At 35.9% G+C, this 20,911-nt stretch overlaps 1 long non-coding RNA gene across 2 annotated transcripts; it reads right to left on the reverse strand.

Annotated features, from left to right (window-relative positions):
- Positions 1 to 20,360, reverse strand: LOC116661998. 2 transcript variants are annotated; one of them, XR_004317968.1, is made up of 3 exons: positions 19,304 to 20,360; positions 2,958 to 3,046; positions 1 to 67 (listed from the first exon to the last, which is right to left on the reverse strand). It is a non-coding gene; the product is annotated as an uncharacterized LOC116661998 (long non-coding RNA). The 2 variants fall into 2 exon arrangements; XR_004317969.1 differs by lacking the exon at positions 19,304 to 20,360 and adding an exon at positions 6,077 to 8,682.
- Positions 20,361 to 20,911: the final 551 nt, after the last annotated feature.

Genomic DNA, 20,911 nt, shown 5'->3' on the forward strand with positions numbered 1-20,911 from the left:
GAAACAAAAACAGTTTCTTGTACTTCCACAACAATTTGATCACCATCCATGTGTGTAGCATCAGCTCCTTAAAGAAAAAAAATTAAAATCACAAATTTCAGGTAGACATGCATGACTACCTCCATTAATGTAAACGTTATTTAATTTCTACCGGGAAAACAGGCTAGCTCCTCAGTTTCCTCAAACATTAAGATAGATTAAAGAAATAAAGAGGGTATCTATTTTTGACTCATATGAGAAATAGAAAATTTTAATATAAGAACTTTTATACTCATCCCAAATCAATTAATAAATAAGGAAAAATAATAGAAAAACAAAGTAATCGAGATAGTCAAAGAAGAAAAATATTCATGAAAGTAAAAAACTAGGCTGACTAAAATTAAGCCAATGTGAACAGGTACTTAAGGGATGATAAAAATTAACAAGTAAGGCAACTTCAGGTGGCAAATATATTATTTTTCTTCATTATATGTGTTTGTCATTTCTTTCCTTTCTTACTCCACCTCTCAACTCATATTTCTTCTTCTTTTCATCTCTCCCATGTCTTCTTTTACTTCCCTTCCATTTTTTCACCTTTTTCCCCCTTTATTCTAGAACAATAGCCTACCAAAATCTTTCACTTATGACTATGGAAATTTAGAAATTCTGAATCTAGAATATAAAAAGGATTGGGCCATAAATAGAAAGAAGGCTAGAAGACCACAGTTAAGGAGGAAAGACAACTGGTCAAGGAGCCTCTGTGGATAGTAAGCTGCAGAAAAGTGCACTCGCTCTGCAGCAATGGAAGGTGAGGTCAGTTGGAGCAGGCCCTGCCCCAGCATCACCAAGGTAGTCTGCTTCCATCCAGCTTCCTCCCATCCCCCCAGATCCAAGTTCCCCAGGCAGTTCCTTGGCATGTAAGAAACCCTACTCTAGTCCACTCTGCAGTTAAGGAATGAAGGTAGAGGGGTGAATCAATTGAAGCCCAGTGAGATTAAATGACTTCACCAAGATCACACAGTTTGCACAGATTTTGGTGCTCAGTAAGTATTACTCTGAATGAATGCCACAAATGAGAATCCAAATCAGATATCCTTGCCAAAAAACATAATGTAAGATAAAAGAAAACAAATCTGGTATCTTGGCTCCTAATCCAGAGAAAAGCAAACAACGTTTTATAGAAGTCTTACCTACAAAGCTATTCAGTCCATTAGTGCTTCTGGATGTGACTCAGACCAGGCTGAGTCCAAGCAGCCACCTAACTCAATGACTGTATGTCACTGGCCAGGCCCTCAGAAAGACACATGACTTTGTTTGGCAACACAAATAATCAACAAGGGCCAAAGAACCTTTAAAAATGTAGGAAATCTTAAAGCCAGTTAATAACCATTTTAACCACACCTAGAAATAATAAACAGTATGTTTGCTTTAATTCCTATAGAACTCTTACAAAACGCTTTATACTGTTTTCAATATTCTCAATATTAACATCAAGCAATAGATCACTATAATCTCCATTTTGCAGACATGAAGACAAAAGCATTTAGTGGCAAGCGTACTGGTTACAACATCTATATCAGAGAGCAGGGTTTGGACACTTATTAGTTTTGTGACCTTGGGCAAGTCATTTAACCTCTGAGTTTCGGTTTCCTCATCAGTAAAATGAGGACAGTAGTATCTGCCATGCATACCTCACAGGACTGCTGTGATGATCAAATGGGAATATATGGGAAGTGTTCTGAAAAACTGTAATGAAAGGTTTCATTATTATTAGGACATATGTAAATGGAGGCCCTGGCAGATTAAGTGACTTGCTCAAAGATAAACAAACACCATAAGTGTTAACAATCAGGGCTAAAATGCAAAGCCTTCAATCTACCACTTAGCCCACGATCCAGGCTTGTCTGTGGCAAGATTAAGCTAGTAAATAGTGTGCATTTTTCTCCAAAGAGCTTAGTCTCTCTTCCAAGCACAGTAATTATACTTCATGTTCTAATGAAGAAAGAATCTTAACTTCGCATTTATCATTATCAAACTGAAATTACTCAACGTGAGTCAAAAGACTCCCAAATTGTTAAGAAAAATACACATACCCCACTGGGTTTAGAGATTAAAGAAAAGTTAAAGTTAAAAATCACCAATATTTAATTTTTTGATAAAGTTAATTGCTATTTCTTTAATATGCTGCAATATGGTCATTTCAAGTCCAATGGAAAACTCATTAACATTCTATTTATAAGGGTAACTAGTTAGTGTGATATAAAACCATTTTACATTATAAAACCTAGCATAATCACTATGTTACTGGTACCATGGGTAATCTGAAATTGTGATCATTTTTCTATGTTTAGAACTTCATGAATTTAATTTTCCTTGTCCAATTTGGGGAGTGAGGTAAGACTCCATCTTCCTGAAGCAAATGCCTCTTTTGTGAGAGAGGGTTGTGAAAGCAGGATGGAGTCAGAATGCAGAGGGCCTTAGGTTTATACTTTACCTGCTGGGTAATGGAAAATAGAGAAATGACATGATCCATATGTTATTTTATGATGAGTACTCTGGTGGGCTAGATAAACAAGACTCACAGTAAGGAAAATAATTTAAAAGTTACTGCGGACTAAGAATGAGATGAGAGAGCTGGTCTACATGGAAGAAAGTAGAATGAAGAGAGGTAAGCAAGGAGCATTCTCAAAGGGAGAACTCTAACAGGACTTAGTGTTATAAGTGGGCAAGATGAGAATAACTAAAGTAAATATTAAGGTTTTAATATTGTTGCTGTTTCTGACAAGAATAAATGTTGGTTATGAGGGAGCCAAATTTTTAAGGCAGGGAATAATAATGTACTCACTTTAACATTTGTAGGCTTGAGAGGCTAATAAGACACCTAACTGTGAATATCAACATGAGTCTAGCAATTCTTCCTCTTGATAACCAACTCCAAATTTGGCAGTTGTTAAGTGGAACAACCCAAGTAGTTATACCTGTTGCATCAAAAAATGAGTTTGGCTCTTGAGGTTGTAATTCAAGTCCATCTTCATCCATGGCCTTTAATTCTCATCAGTCACAGCTCCTAAATCAGGCAAAAAAGTAAATCAAGTATTACTTTTTTTTCTATCATGTATTAAAAACATCATCATCATATTTACATTTCTGAAACCCTCAAATTACATGTCAAATGAACAGCTAAAAATAGATACAAAAATGTATCTATTTGAAATAAAAGGGAAAAGTTAAAATTAAATTAAATTGCCAAAAACATAATGATACATGGGCATCTATATGACAAAGAAAGGTGGCTAAATCAAATAAGTCAACTTGGCCTAGACTTTTTGTTTGAGATACTGCTTACATACATACATCATACATACACACTGCAAACATCTTGGTGAATTCTGACATATGCCAAAATCTGTGTAATCACTACACTACCCAGATCAAGATACAGAACATTTCCAGCACCCCAGCATTCTTGACTCCTCTCAGTCTGTATACTCCACACTACCACAAAGGTAACTGGTTTTACTAAGGTTCAACTTACACGCTTATTGGGAGGAAACCCCTGTACAATTTTCTTATTACTTCTCTAAATTTAATGTAGTCTGCTTTCAACCAATACCTTAAACAATGGTAAAAATTCACAGTGCATAACTGTAGTAAAAACCCTTTGGGATTTGTGCCTAACTTAATGACCTCTTAACCAACCCTCCAATCTAGAAGTTAACTCCCACAGTGTATTTATATTCTCCTGGCCATAGTTGATTGGCACTAGATATAAAACAGTAAAAATAAGTTCATCTTTGAGCACAATAAAATCAAAGTCCTATCCCTGAGAACCTGAAACCATAAGCAAAGGTCAACCTGGCTCTCTCTGTCTCTCTCTTCTCTCTTGGTGGCTGGAACACAGGAGCCAAGAAAGGCCATTTTCCAACTTCAGCTTAGACTAGTGAGATAAAGTTTACAAATAAAAAATAAAAAGAATCCAGGGAATGCTCTGAAAAACAGAGTAGAGGGAGCAGGGAGAGGAGGCTTATCAATAGATTTTTAGCTCCTGATTCTAGACCTTTCTGAGGTCCAGCTACAAAACCTTGTCTGCCTTGAGTTTTTGCAAGCCACCCCAATGACCTTAACGCTCTCTTTTCAATTTAAGTCAAAAACAAAAAGAACTTAACCAATCAAATAATATACTACTAAACACTAATCACTGCTTCAAAAGAGCAGACATCAAGGATTAGGGCTTACTCATGTTGTATTACTTACATCTCCTCCCTCATTGGTTTCCTTATCTCTACTTTCTCACTTTCTAATCCAACCTAAATGGTACTATTAGACGCGTATTTCTTTCATTTTCATCATTTTTTGCTGATGGTATAAGTGCTGCCTGTTGCTTACTAAAATTTTAAATAACAAGAGTCATTTTTCTAAAGCATCAGCTAGGTGATATCACTTCTCTGTTCAAAAAATGTTTATTGGCTCCATGCTGCCTCCAAATAAAGTTCAAACTCCTGCCATCGTCTAAGTTCCAGCTGAAAATTATCCTTCTATCCTTATCTTCTCTAACCTTTCCTCGAGCACCTCCCCCCTCACCACCACACACACACTTCAACCAAGCAAAAATGCCCAATGTCCCCGTAAGACCCAAACTCTGTATTTGGCTCAGGGTTTCTTCTACCTGGAACACCTTTTCCCCAAACCCCCTTGCTCACACACAAAAAAGGAAAAGCTGAAAATAATCTCCCCTTCCACTGAATTTCTTTAACACTTTATCCTTTTTCTTTAATTGTACTTATTTGTTATAAATTATGATCATTTATAGACCTTATTTTCAGATGCTAAATTCGCATACATATTCCTTAACAAAATATCCATGAGAAACTCAATTAATTAATATTAATATAATAAATGGATTTTCAGCTTGTCAACCCTGAGACATAGTCTACTCTTTTTCCAGAAAGAGCATGTTACTTATTCAAAGTGCTTCAAGTTAAAAGGACTAATAGACAAAAAAATTTTTTTCAACTATGAAAAATGGAACATGTACATGCTCTAAATAAATTGTCACTGCTCTCTCCTTAACAAAATCACCTCTGGCCATAATTCTTTCTCCTCCTTTAAAAATGTAATTACAAAATGATAAACGTAAACTAATTTTCTAAGCGTAATGACATGAAATTAAGCCAATTTAGAAGGCAATAAATGGGATTCATTAAGGCATTTAAGGCTCCTCTCTCCAATTTCCGTACATAAATCCAAACCCATCAGCTCTAAGAATTCTCAACCTGCACAGTAAGTCCTTTTCTCGGCTTTTCTATTATATTTTGGACAGATAATCAATCCCCTTGATTTGGAGCTCCCTCCTTCCTCAGTTTAAGTGATGACCTATTTCTCTTCCCCCCTCCCATCCGCTGTTCACTCGCAGCCCTTCTCGTAACTGCAGCCTTGCCAGCCTTGCCAGCCTTGCCCGTGGCGCCACACTCAGCCCTCTTTTCTGTTTTCTCTTTATTCCAGGGTTTCAACTCCCACTTACACAAAGATGATTCCCTAAATCCACATACTCAGGGTACTACCCAACACTTCCACCAGGCTGTCTGCCCAACAGTTTCATCAGGAGGAAACCCTGCTTTCTCCTGACATGACCACTATGGCCTTTTCCTTCTTCCCGGCTTATCTTCAGTCCGGTTGTCAGACCATGTCCATTCCTTCTCCACAACTTCTCAGAAATCTGTCCCTTATTTTTATTCCCACTGTCACCATGCACTCTCAGCTTCATATTTCCTGATCCCCAGGGAACGAAAATAGCCTCTCAACTGGCCTTTGGCTCCTTTTTGCCACTCCCACAACAAATGACCAGGAACCTACAAATAAGGGCTGGTGACAAACACCAAGGCATTCCTGCAATTCGTGGGCAGACGAATCCTCCGAAGCACTGCTTTGATCAAGGCACGCCCTGCTCAGAAAGCTTCAGCAGTTCCCCCAAATCCGGGGTGCTCTAAAATATTAACCCAAGCTATCGTAACAGACTTACTTGTTATTATTCCGATCATTTTACATCATGTCCATTTCTTAAGAGATATTCTGGCCCAAATGGAAGGTGTCCACTTACCTCATTTTGACTCAGGTAAGCAGTAACTGTTCAAAATACAGTTTTGACTGGTTATTTTCCCTTCTATTTTGTCATTATAAAAACTCAAATCAGGAAAAATGTTTTGTACTTCCAAGCAGAGATGACTATACTTCGGCTTCATAACCCCTGTGGGGAGAATTAGAAGTAATTCTCCCTGAAAATCAGAATAAAACCAATGTTCAAAGAATGGAACGTACTCGGGAGAGTTCTCTGGATTGTGATCAAGTAACTGGGGAGTGGACGCTGATAATGTAACTGAAAGTGCTCCTACCTTTGCTGTAAGAACCATGCCCAAAGACCAGGTGAATCTGAAGACAAATAAGCAGATTGGTTCAGAGAAGCAAGATCCTAACAACTAGGGTAAACACATACTAACGTTTAATCTGATTATCAAATGTCCTCAAAATACTTCTGGGACCCCACTCTCACCTTAAGCTCAGTAAAACATTCCCTGCCCGGATACAGGAGTCATGATTCTGAAAATGCTGTGGAAGAATCCACAATTAAAAGAAAAAAAAAAAAAGTGCAGTTTTAAGGGAAATAACAGGTTGAGAGAAAACTCAGGAAATTCACAATAACTTTCTTCCAGTCTTTAAAATAAAGCAATAAAAATACCACATCAAGTTAATAGATACAGCAACAGCATTTTATCTATCTTAAATTAGGAATAATGACTATAATTTATTTCTGTTTTATATCTCTTGATGCCTAGACACTTTCATGGTCTCCCTCGTGGACAAGTTAACAGAGTGCTTAAATATTCACTTTGTTTTTTGCAGCTAATATGCACACAAGAATCGTATGCCTTTTAATTTTATGACTTGACTATCCTCTCCTTAAGCCAAGCTAAGAGAACCAAATGATACTATACACGGTAGATGGAACTGTGCAAGCTATAGGAAAGGCAAACAAAAGCAGATCTGTCTATAACAGAATTTTTCTCAGAGGGAAATAGGAACGGGTGAAAATTTACATTTAAAGCCCAGTTGACATCTTCCCTCTTAAACTACATTTCTTTCCCGACTTTTCCGCATATTGTTCAATGTTAGCCATCATTTCTTCAGATATCTGATTTTCAAATCTGGAATTCTATTTCACTTCTTTTCACCAATTCAGCCCTTAAATTAAGTATGTCTCAAAGCCAGTCACTCCGAAATTCATCATGTTCCCTATACTTTCATTGCTACCACTCTAACAAGCTCTGGTCATCTTATATCCAGAACCCAGAGGGCCTTTCCCATTTTCTTCTGTTTCCATACTTTCTTCCATTTTCTCTGTCCATTCTTTTTTTTCCCCCCAGTGTTCACTCTTATTAGAATTTCTATTTTAGGATATAAGAACTCCTAAATCTAGCCTCCATATTGCTTAAAACTTTTTCTCCCGTATTTTCTATCTTTGCCTTTCTAGTACATTCTCAGAATGCCTAGACTTTTTTCTAAGCTAACTTCATCTTCATCTTATCTCCATCTACTGAAGTTTTACTTAAAAGATCATGTTTTAATGTCAATATAAACTTAAGTTTCTTTTTCACAGCAATCTTTTCTTTTTGGTAGATACTATATCTTATCAAATATCTCTGAGGGTTTAAAGTTTATTCTGTACAGTGTATTAAACTGTGTCCTTGCTGTTTCATTATTCATTGGGTTGAATTTGGTGCCTCTCTTTCAGACTGCTGGTTCTCCTCAAAAGTATGGTTCTTATAGGTTGTCCATTCTTATTTGTGGATGAGGGTCTAGGCTAGAGTTACATTCAAATAGCCGGGCTGTATTTCCTCAGCCCAAGTGAGAATCTTCATTTGCATAGCAATGAACTTAACTTCTGACCAAAAGAGTCCTGTCTAGAATGAGGCCATGAGAGAGAAAGGAACCACTTAACCAGCCAGGCTTTACCTCACTATGGTGGACAATTACGCCACCTTGCAGGTACTGGAGGACCAATATCCTTCAGATAGGTACAAGCTACCTAAAGCACTGTCCTGCACTTTCTTCCCACAGTATCCACTTTAGAATTTCCTATGGATGAATCTACAATTCAGAGAGCTGAATTTCTGGCATCATCTCAGGAGGAAAACCACTAGAGACATCTATAATGATAAGTAAATAGCTTGGCTTTCCATAACTATAACCTGGCTAAGCCCATGTCTTGCTCCTTCTCCTAGGACATCCCTGCTTTTGACAATGGGGATAATGCAGAAAGACAATTTGGGGGTGGTCCTTCCCACTTTCTGAATGGGGCCACAGGTTGACTAAGCTCTCTAGAGTTTTGCCATTAATTGATTCCCAACTGCTTTATTCAACCAGAAATTCATCATATTCTGGTCTGCAGGTGGCATACTTCTCAGGTTTTCTTGTTTCTCTGAATTTTTATACTTCTTCCTCAGTGTGATTTTGAAAGGAAAGAAAAATAAACATGTGTTCTCTAGCCTATCTTGAATTTGAAGTCATGAATTTGTACGTGTCAAATAAAACAGCATGGAAATAGGTAAAAATAAAAAACTGAGACAGAAATTTAAAAAAAATAGCAGTGAAAGTTACAACTCTTATCAAGGCCTGACAAAGCAAACATTCAAAAAATAAGGAAAGAGATGTATATAATTAATAGTATTAATCTAATAGCTTTAATCCAAATTCCATTCCCTAAGAATAGACTATTTTATTTTCAAACAACCTTGCAGACTCTCTGTGTCAAGAAGAGGAAAAGAAAATGCTGAAAATGTCAGAGCCCCTGTCCTTCCTTGCCCTGTCCTACCTGGAACTTTTGTACACTTTGCTCAAAAACTCAATGCCAAGTTTTTGTTAAAGATTAGTTTTTTTCCACAAAACCATTTGAGCCAATCAATAATTTCAAGGTTTTGTTTGTTTAAAGTGTAAGAGTTCCAACTTTCAAAATTTATTCAAATTTGGTCCTAAAATGACAAACCTTCTTAAAATCTTATTTTTCCAAAGCCCCTATTCATGTTCAGATTAAGGGTTGCCAAAATACCTAAATGTCCAGTGATAGATAATGGATAAAGACAATGCAGTATATACATACAGTGGGATATTATTCAGCCTTAAAATTCTGTAATTTGTGACATGGATAGAGGAAGACATTATGCTAAGTGAAATGAGCCAGATACAGAAAAAAAATCCTGCATGATCTCACTTGTATGTGGACTCTAAAACAGTTAAACTCAGAGCAGCAGATAGTAGAATGTTGGTTCCCAGGAGTTGAAAAGGAGATATTAGGGAAGTAATGGTCAGAGGATACAAAGTTCTAGAGACCCCTCTATACAGCACAATGCCTATAGCTAACAACACTGTACTGTACACTCAAAATTTGCTAAAAGAAGAAACTTATGTTAAGGGTTCTTACCAATAAGAAAAAAAGACTACGATGATGACAGGGTGGGAGGAAACTTTGACAAATGATGAATGTTTATGGCCTTGATGGTGGTGATAGTTTCACAGGTGTATACTTATCCCCAAACTCATCAAACTGTATACATTTAATGTGTAAAGCTTTTATATTGCAATCATACCTCAATAATTTTAAAAATAAAAAAATATTTAAAAATGTTTAAAGCGTTGCCAAAATATCCTCTGAACTTAGTTGCATTGATATGCTATGAACACTAAATACTACACTTTTTAAATGCCTTTGTCTTTAAGACTGCAGCTGGATGTTAGGAAATGCATGCACTTTTTAACTAGTTTTTGTTATGTAAAACAGTACAGCCTCCTTCATGAAATACTGCTATTTAATATACTCAATAATTTATCCAGGTTCATTACTTAACATTCTACTGTGCACCATAATGTCTAACAACATCTCTTTTTGATTTTCAAGTTTCAAAAAAAGTTTAAAATTAAAAAAAAAAGTGGTTTATTAGCTTTTGCTGAGACTCTGAACAGAAGTCCTATTTACATGTTTCCCCTAACGCAGTAAGCATTCTGCCTTCAGTTGCAGGTATACTGGAGTGGAGTTTGTGAAACACTGGATGTGATCAAAGGATGAAGACTGTTTTAACATAAGAAGTGGAGATTAATTTAGACTACATAGTACATGGAATAGTTAAACTAAATAAAACTGTCAGGGGAAAACTTTTTAAAGGATTAATTTCTGTCAAATGTAGTATATGATGAAGAAAGGTGGGTATCATCAGAAATTTTTTTATGCTTTTCCTTTTTCTTGCACCTGCCATCTTTCCAAAAATTGGGCATTTACTTCATCCTTGAACTGGTCATTCCCACAACTGTTAATTTAGTAAGTGTTTTTCTTACCAAACTCCTTCTTAATGAGCAACATGTCTCCTCATATTAGAAAATCTTTCTGATAATGCATTAGAATTTTGGTTTTTTTGGTAAGACTAAAGCATTCACACTTTCATGTTATTTTATTCAAGCTAATAACTGCTTTCCTCAGTTTTCTAGTTAACTAGCTGTAAAAATCATGTATTGTAGTTTTATAGTTCTTAAAATATTTTAAGTCTTTTCAAACCCTAAAACTTCTTAAAATCACTGTCTTGCCAGATCACCAACACAGTAACTTGACTAATACTGACTCTACTCTTCCCCTCACCTACATGAACACAGGCTTCCTATTAGTGCTTTTCCTAAATACATCACTTTGGGTATGTGAGGTTCTGTCAACGCAGTGCTGACACTAACAGTGTTCTCTGTACATCTTAAATACTGACAAGAATACCAGGCCTTTCAACAACTATAACAAATTCTTTTTAATTGACATTTGTAGAATTACGGAGTGTTTTTACATTGATTCTTCGCTAATACAATTAGAAGTATGCTTTGTACATGTAACTTAGTAAATCATTTAATCATTAAAAAAATTAAAAGAACAGGTTGGACAATGCAGGGCATAGTTTGCAATACATTTGCTTCTTTTTTGTCCTGTTTGCTAATCTTTATTTTTTTTCAAGTTTTATTGAGATATAATTGACATTCTGCACTGTATAACTTTAAGGTATACAACATAATGATCTGACTTACTTACATCATGAAATGATTACCACAAGGTTTAGTGGATATCTATCACCTTATATAAACACATTAAAGAAACAGAAAAAAGAATTTTTTTCCTTGTGATAAAACTCTCAAGATTTACCCTCAACAGTTTTCATATATGATGTACAGCAGTGTTAATTATCTTTATCATACTGCACATTACCTCCTTAGTATTTATCTTATAACTAAAAGTTTGTCCTTTTTGACTACCTTCATCTAATTCCCCCGACCCCCACCTGTTTCTAACATGACCAATAACAGGAATGTTCCACTGAGCATCAGCAGCATTAATTCCACGATCATTCTCTGGAGAAAAGCTAGGGAATCAGCCAATTTACACCAAAAAAAAAAAAAAAAAAAAATCCATACCTGGCTTTTTTCAGGGGTTTGGGGAGACAGTAAAATGCTACTGGATAATAATCTAAAAGAGAGGTGGAAACTGAGGGGAAGCACAAACATACATAATTTGAAATAAAGAAAAAACACACAGATAAAGTAAAAAGTTGTAAGAAAACAGTCTTATAATTCTATAATATATAAGTCTATTAATAGTCTGAGGAGAAATGTAAGTTACAAGCATTAACTTAAGAGAGAGAAAACCCAATCACTGTGAAATTGCGGGGAGGAGGGCAGGGAGGAGAAAGCTGTCTGTTAACCTTTCAAAAAGCTCCAGGCTTTTCCCAAAAGATATCTGAACTACGCTAGAGCACAGAGGAGGAAAGTCTTCTCAATTCTTAATTTTTAATTTACCATTAAAAAAAAAACTAACAAAAACAATACAACCAAACTACAGACTTGGTTAATAATGAATTTCAAGTCAAGTATTTGCAAATCTGATACATCATGCAAAAAATACATATACACACATGTTGTACACACACACACACACACACACACACACACACACACACACACACACTTCCTATTAGTGCTTTGACAAAATATGGTTATTTTAGAATTCAAGGCTGGAACCAAATAATGGCCCAAACTAACAGGTCAAGAAAGGAAAATCCTGATGTTCTCAAAAGATAATGAACAGTCGAAATTCAATATTATTTCTTACTTAAAACAAACTAGTCAGTCAAATTGGAATAGAAAGACATTTTCTTAAAAGGTTTAAAAAAATACAATAAATAGGAATAAAATACTAGTACATGGTATGACATGGATGACCCTTAAAAACATTATGCTAAGAAGCCAGATGCAAAAAAAAAAAAAAAAAACCCATATATTACAGGATTCCATTTATATGGAATGTGAAGAATAGACAAACCACAGAAATTAGACTGCCAGGGACAGGAGGTGGGAGGTGATTGCTAATGGGTACAGGGTTTCCTCCTGGGGGTGATAAAAATGTTCCAAAATTACTGGGCGATGGGGGATGAGGGGGGTTTTAACTCATCTCCCATTAAATAAATTTTTTTAATTAAAAAAAATTACTGGTGATGGTAGCACAACTCTGAATCTACTAAAAACCACTGAACTGTACATTTTAAAGGGTGAATGTTATAGAAGCTTTATCTCAATAAAGCTGTTTAAAAAAATACAAATACCTGCAAATATTAAACTAGATCAGGTTACAACATGTTTTCAGATAGGAGAATGGTATCAGTATCACTTTATAACAAAAAGGCATAGTATTATAAAACTAAGGTAAAACACTACAAATACTCCTTCTAAAGTCAAACTTAAAACAAGGCTGCCCACTGTTATTACTTAAGATTGTACAGGGCAAAAAAAAAAGATTGTATGGGAACAGATAGCCAATGCAATTAGATAAGATAATGAAATCCAAGATATTATTATTATTCAAAAGAAATTATACTTATTTATATATGACCTATCTAGGAAATACAAGGGAATCAACTAAAAGACTAACAGCAGAATTAATTCATAAAGCGTGTTGGTACAACATTAATATACTTGAGGTCAAAAGCTTTCTCATGTAACACTTAAGAATGTAAAATCCCACTGATGGGAATAACTGAAAATTCTACTAAGCGGGATTTTTTTTTTTTAAGACAAATATATAGAGAAATCAATCTTGCTCTTGAATATGCTGGATCAGTAGTATCAATTCTCTCTTAATTTACTTTTACATTCAATCAAAATTCCAATACACTTTTTTAAATCAACTGACCTTATAGTCGCAGGTCTGCTTTTAGACTCTATTCTGTTCCATTGATCAGTCTGACTTTGCACCCACTGTTTTAATCACTGCAACTTTATAATAAGCTTTTGATGTATGGTAGTTAAGTTTTCCAACTTTTTTTTTTCAAGATTGCCTTTGCTGCTCCAAGCCCTTTGTATCTCCACATAAATTTGAGGACTGGTCTATTAAAAAAAAAAATCCTGTTGGGGTTTTGATTGGTACTTCACTGAATCTCTATATATCAAAACTGACATCTTTATATACTGACACTTCCAATCCATGAACATTGTATCTCTCCCCATTTATTAGTTCTTTTTTCATTTCTCTCAGTAATGCTTTTACTAAAAGTCTTAGCATGCTTTGCTGGATTTATTTCAAGGTATTGGATGTTCTCTGACCTTATTATAAGTTGTATAGGCTTTTAAATTTTATTTTCAAATTGTTAGTATAGAGAAATACAATTTATTTTTGCATATTAATCAATGTTCCCCAACTATAAAATAGAAGTAAATTAGAAATAAATGTCAAAGATAACAGCCTCCCCTCAAAAAATTCCAATAAACTTGAAAAGTCTCAGTAATTCAATGGACAAGAGGAAAATTGTAAAAATCACAATACGTTTAGAATTAAATAATGAAAATCAATTCACATCAAATTCACAGTATCCAGAATTATAGTTCAGAAGAAAATTTATAGTTTTCAAGATATGTAAGAGATTAAAAACTAATTAGCTAAACTTCCAATTTAAATTTTTTAAATGTCAGAATAAATGCAAATAAAATAGAAGAAATATTAACCATATGAGCAGAAATAGAAAGGGTCAACATAAAGAACTATTTGAAAAGCCTTAATAATATAGGCAACTTACTGGCAGTACTGATCAAAAAAAAAGGAACAAATTGATGATATTTGACATTTTAAAGTCATTAGAGAAACCCATATTTTGTACCAATGTATTTGAAATTTTGTATATTTCTGGAATATTGTTCATTTTGTATAATCAACAACCAAAAAAAACCCTCAAGAAAAGCCAAAGACTTATCACCATGAAAGAAACTATTAATCAAAACACAACTCACAAAAGACAGCAGGCACAGAGAGTTTCACAGATGATTTCTAATCTAACTTCCCAGAAACAGCTCATCTCTATTAAATACAACTTGTTTCAAAGAAGAAATACTCCCCAACACATCTTAAGACGTTAGCATAAAAAGGTAAAGTTCATGGCAATAACAAATGGATGCAAATATCCAGGGACTCAAAAGACAGTTTAAAATACAAAATCAATAAATACAATTCATCACACCAATAGATGCAGCAAAAGCACTAGAAAAATTAATTCCTATTCATAATGAAAACTTTAAAATGCTAAATAGAACACAAACTAATAAATATCTACCTCTCCAAAAAACCCTCCACAATCAGTATCATACTTAATGATAAAATATTAGAAGCATTCTACTAACGTACCTAGACAGTGATGCCTGTTATTAATGCTTTCATTCAACTCTGTGCTAGAGGCATTAGTCAATGAAGTAAAAGAAAACAAAAAAACAAGAGGCAAAAAGGAATGGAAAAGAATAAAACATCATTATTCACAAACACCTACGTATTTAGAAAATACAGAAGAATTATAAACTCTCATTACTCCCACATTTCATTGAATTTAAATATACCACCAAATTTAAAATCCTTATTTTACCTACAACTAAGAAAAATATATTGTTAATTATGCTGATGCAACACCTTATTATCCAGAAATTTCATTTTAGATTTTTCAAGACAATTCTTTTAGACTTATTTAAACTATTTTCATCCTAGCTTGTGCATACATAGAAGGAAAAACAGAAGCAAAAGAAATTGGTAGGATACTCCTAAAACTTCACATTCAGAGTCTTCCTGTGGAATGCATTTCTACCCAAAGCTATTCAATCTTTCCTAACAATACTGTCCTCTGCCAACAAGAGCGCTGGTGATGCAGCATTTCTTAAAACATTCATTATCTATATAGGATTTTCTTTCTAGTCAGACACCCACTTCACAATTCCTTCTGCCTTCAGTTGTATTGCTTGGCATGAAATTACAACACAACAATGCAAGTACTCATTTAAGTGATGACAAAATGAAGTCTTGACCAGGTTTGTGCATGTAAAGCAATGATAACTACATCATGACAGTTACCCGGACAACAGTGATTACAGAACACTCAAGATTTAATTATAAAGCTATCATTATTAAATCAGGGTGGTATAGGTATATAGTCAAACAGACTAATGAAATCAGAAGAGAACATAAAAACAAATGTATATATATAAAAATATGATAAATCTCAGGAGTTGCATTATAAATCAGTGGGGAGAAAGGCTGAACTACTCAGCTATCTATATTAAAGATAAAATTGGATCGTTACATCACACAGTAGAAAAAAAAGTTCCAGATGAATTAATGACCTAAATATGAAAAAGCACAGTATCATTATGACCCTGGGGCAAGGGAAGAATTTCTTGCAGACACAAGAAAACATAAGCCATAAATGAAAAAAAACCTGAGAAAACTGACTACCTTCACATTAACAAGTCCTACACAAAAAATATTCCATAAACAAAAAAGATAAGCCACAGGCTAGGAAATGATATTTTCAGTGTGTATAACTACAAATCATTAGTATTCTGAATATTAAAAGAATATCCATTACCAATGATAAAAAGGCAACAATCCAATAGAAAAATGGACCAAGGATAGGCACAAGGAAGTCACAGAAAACTCAAACGGCCAATAAATACGTGGGAAAAAAACCTCAACCACACTAGTTATCTAAGAAATGCAAAATGAAAACAGCAATGAGATACCATTTATACCCAAAAGATTGGGAAAAATTGCAAAGTCTAATCTTTTGGCAGTGGTCTGGAGAAACAGAGGCCCATACACAGCTGGTGGGAGTGTCAAATGGAACACAATCTAACAATTTGGCAATTCCCCCTAAAGCTGACAAATGCACATATTCTTGAATCTAGCGATTTTATTTCTATCATCTCAGGGGAGAAGAACCTTGTAAGGAAGTTCACAGCAACACTGTTTAAAATTGCAGTAAACTGCTAACAACCAAATGGTCCCTCCAGAAGAAGAAATACACCACAGTATACTTATATATTGAAAAACAAAACGAATGAACTAGATCAGCAGTTTTCAAACTTCTTGGACTGAGGATCACTTTACACTCTTAAAAATTGAGGACCCCAGTCTTTGTTTATACAGGTTCTATCTAGAGATGTTTATATTAGAAACTAAATCTGAGGCATTTAAAAAATATTAATTCATAAAAAATAAAACCCACTGTATGTAAACATGAACATTTATTTTTAAGTAACTTTTTCAAAACAAAAAAAATTGTGAAAAGAGGAGCATTGTTTTACACTTTTGCAAATCTCTTCAAAGACAGGCTTAACAGAGGACAGCTGGATTCCCATAACCGCTTCTGTGTTCAATCTACTATGACATCATGCTTCGTGTAGCCTCTGTACAGGACTTGTGCAGTGTGCAGAGGACTGCGGCGGGAAGAATCTGATGGATCCCTGAGAATTCCTGGAGCACACTCTGAGAACTGCTCAACTTGATCCACATACAACATGGATAAATCTCAAAAACACACTGCTAAGTGAAATATCAAATGATACACAAAGTATGACACCATTTATGTAAAGTTAAAACACATAAAGCATTACTTGGTTATTTCTGGCAAAGACAGGAATGGGATAAGGAGGTACTCTTTAACTGGATCTGTAAGGTTTTCTTTAAACAAACAAGTTATGCAACAAATATGTAATAAAATATTAAGATCTGTTAAATCTGATACTTGCTTTTCAGTAATTCTGAAATATTTCATAGTTTTTAAATTTTTAAATTTTTTTTAATCCTAATGGCTATATTCTTCAAGGCCAAGTAGTTTCCTTAAAATGTACCTCCCTCTGAGTAAAATATATTTACAAGATTCTTGGATTTTATAAAAAGTTCTTTGGAAAAATAATTTGACAGGAGTAAGAATAGACTAGCCATATTAACAACTACCTAAGCAAAACTTCTGTGGTATGTATACCCCTTGGTCAAAGGACACAGTGGCTGGATGCTTGAATAGCTGAAAACTATTCAACTACATAAAATTCTCTGCACCCAAAAATTGAGATAATTGTCTTTAAATAATTGTCACTACCACGTGCCAGGTACTGCTTAGGCACAAGGATAAATGAGAACCTAGCTCTACGCCCAGAGTTTAGAAAAAATGACAAAAATATAAACACACAGTTAAAATATAATCAGTTAAATGCTAAATTAAAGATGTCCGCATCGCTATATGAGACAGAGAAGAATGAGTTTGGGAAAATGAGGGTGCCAGTATCAGAAAGCTTGAGGCAGGAGTTATTTTCAGGGCTCTGGGCTTAAAAAATTTTTTCTTTCCAATAAATAGTACTAAGTATCTACTATGTACCAGGGAAATCCTGTTTCAGCCAAGCTGAGGCAGTGAGATACCTGAGTGGAGACAATCCGTAGGCCACTGGAAACGCTCGATGAGAAACTAGAAGAGAGGGTAAGCATGGTAAAGGACACCAAAACCAGGTGAGAAGAGTCAAGAAAAAAGGGTAGAGGGCTGACCCTGAGGGAAATCCCATGACAGAAGACAGAGAAGGCACAGAGTGTTACTGAAACCCAGAACACTTTCATACCACACACCTGCTGACATGCTGGGGCAAAGTTTCTCAATTTGGGAAATAGTGGATTTAGGAATAAGTGGGATGAAAAGAAATGAAACTACTAGTAAAAGGAAAGGTAAGACAGGTGTGCGGTTTTTGTAAGATGAGCAAACCTCGTAATGTTTCTAAGGAGAGGGAAAGGCACCAGCAGAGTTAGAGGGCAATGATGCAAGCAGCAGAATCACTGACAGAACGCCATCCTTTGGGACCACTGGATCCCACAGGCAGAGCATCTGGGCCTAAAGAAGGCCAATTCTTCATGCAAGGAAAGAACACGAGGAAAGTCCAGGTAGAGACAGAGGAAGAGCATGAAGTGGAAGGAAGGAAACTCAATTGCTTAGATGGCCGTCTACCTTTCTGGCTTAAGTTAAAGAGTAGGTAATCTCTGCTGAGGCTGAGTGGTTTCAAGGACAAGCTGAGTTTAAGAGTAAAAAAGAATGTCTGGAATCGCCAGTGAGCACAAACACAAACATACAAACAAGGTCATCAGTGGCAATACAAATCCAGATGGGTTTAGAGAGGAAACATTTACCAAAAGCCATGTGGAAACAAGTTTTCTTCAATGCACTGTGAGTATATTTTCCAAAAAGGAAACTCACATCTATCTGAAACATACACATAAATTAAAAACTAACACCTTGTTTATCCAAGGTGGTTGGGTAAACAAGGTGTTCCACCAGTCAGTGTTCCGGACCATAAGGCCTACCCTTTCAGGCAAAAAGCATTTTATATTTAACTGTTTCCGACAGAAATTCTAAACCATACCCTTCTGTCTTCTGAACTATACAACTTGAGTCCAACTTTTAATCATCCACTAGTGCCGTACTGGAACATCTACTGCTGCTGTACTGCGTGTACAGCAACACAATTTTCTTTTAGGCCTCTTCTATGTCTTTTCTAGCTGTCAAGCTATAAAGCAGCTGGTTCTTTTAAGTTTACGTTTACCCTTACCATCTCAACAACCACAGCCCGCCTTAGCAACCTGTTTCTAGTCAGCATCCTACAACGCACTGTCTCAACTTTTCTAAACCATGGCCCCTTACGAGAAGCAGGAGAATCTTCAGTTCCTTCGCTTCCTCTCACGGAGTATCACAGCTCTGACCTGTTGCAGTCTGGGAAAAATGGAAAAACTGAAACAACTTTCCAGTGAATATTTACGCTACCTATAAATCTATATATCATAAAATTCTAGAAAACATTCCAGAAAGTGCATCTAGGATACTCAAATACTAATCAAAGTATGAGACAGCTCAGCTTAGCAAATAGCCTAAGCTACCCTGTCAAACGAAAAAGTAATTCCTCTTACCCGGTGGAAGAACAGGGATTGCAAAAAGGCCATCTGAAGGCTGCTGCCTTTTCAGTAATCGCTCTTCTAACCTACTTTTCAAAAACGACTTCTTTAAAAATTACCACGGGTATACTTACAGGTTCATTCCTCATTTTCATAAAGTAACCCACAGCACTGTTTCTGTAATTTTCAACCACAGTAAATGAAAAGCTAGAAACTCCTCCCCATTTCTGTACTAGAGAGATTGTAACAACTCTGAGCAAAAAGTTACTGGGAGTGAGAAATGAGGAACTGAAAAAAGGAGCAATTGTCTACTAGACGTGGATCATTCAAAAAGTAGCAAAATTGGCTTAACTTCTGAACATTCTTGATAATCATTTCTATAGTGAAAACAATGGTTAACTTGCCACTCTCATAATTTCTCAACTTTCAAACTTTTCCTAGTCCAAAGGAAGTGCTAAATGAATACAAAGCCAGGCTCAGGTGCGTCATCACCCGCCTATGTGAGGGCTCCCCGGCCTCCCCCATCGAGTATAAACCCCTCCACCTGGAAAGCAAGCTCCTCCACATCTGCCTTATTAAGCCACCACTCCTCTACCTACACCATCTACTCCAGCCAAATTATAAATACTTGCTGTTTACTAAAGAAGCTTCACCCTTGAAATGCCCTTTCCCCACCCCCATCTCACACCAACAAAGTTCTACCCATCCTTCAGTAACCTTCTCAAAATGTCCCCTAGCCTTGCCTTCCTCTGAAAGCCCAGTAATTGGTTGTACCTTCCCCGCAGCACTTCAGTGCCTTTCATCCTCATCTCCCTCTAAACAACGAACTTCTTGCAGCCACCGTCTGCATTACAAGGACCTTTTAATTCTTAGCACCTAACACAGTGCATCGCTAACACTGGGCTCGCAGTTTACAGGAGAGTTGTGTCGTTTGCAGTCAAAACCACTTTAAGGGATGGAATTCCACCTTATAACTTTTCAAATCAAATAGAGAAACTAAACCCCATGCCAGGTACATGAACAATAAATACTACATCACATTATATTGTCCTTCAGCAAGAAAACTAAAAAACTTTCTGCCCTTTTCTTACTCCTCAAAAAAAGTAAATACTTAAAAAAAAAAAACTACCAACACATCGCTAGTAGCTTAAATGCACCTTTTCAAGAAAGTTGTTTCCAAATAATTGAAATTCTGAAGACTTAAAAATTTTTATTCTCCGTTTCTGAGCTGTGCAATTTGCACTTTTCCCCCTACTGGATAGAAGAATGGTAAAAACTTCTTTTCCATCAAATTTTATTTTCCTTTCTTTTTTATTTCTTCCTTTATTCGAGAAGGCGATGACTTGAAAAACAACTACATCGAGAGCACTCTTAGCAGTCACATATGACTTCGTTAGAGTAAAAATAAAATGTCTTGGGGTCCCCTTTGCAGTGGTGAGTCTAGATACGGAGTGGCCATCCGCCCCGACGGCCCTCAAGTTGCTACAAGAGCGGGGAAAAGGCGTGCGACCAGGGGCGCAGACGGACGAGATGGCCCCGGAGCCCGGGCGGCGGCGATGGCCGCCTGCCGCAGCTCAGTTAAAATGCAGCGGAAGCAGCAGCCAGTCACGGGGATGCGGGAGG

The sequence above is a fragment of the Camelus ferus genome, chromosome X (assembly GCF_009834535.1).
Source record: "Camelus ferus isolate YT-003-E chromosome X, BCGSAC_Cfer_1.0, whole genome shotgun sequence".
Taxonomy (NCBI): Eukaryota; Metazoa; Chordata; class Mammalia; order Artiodactyla; family Camelidae; genus Camelus; species Camelus ferus.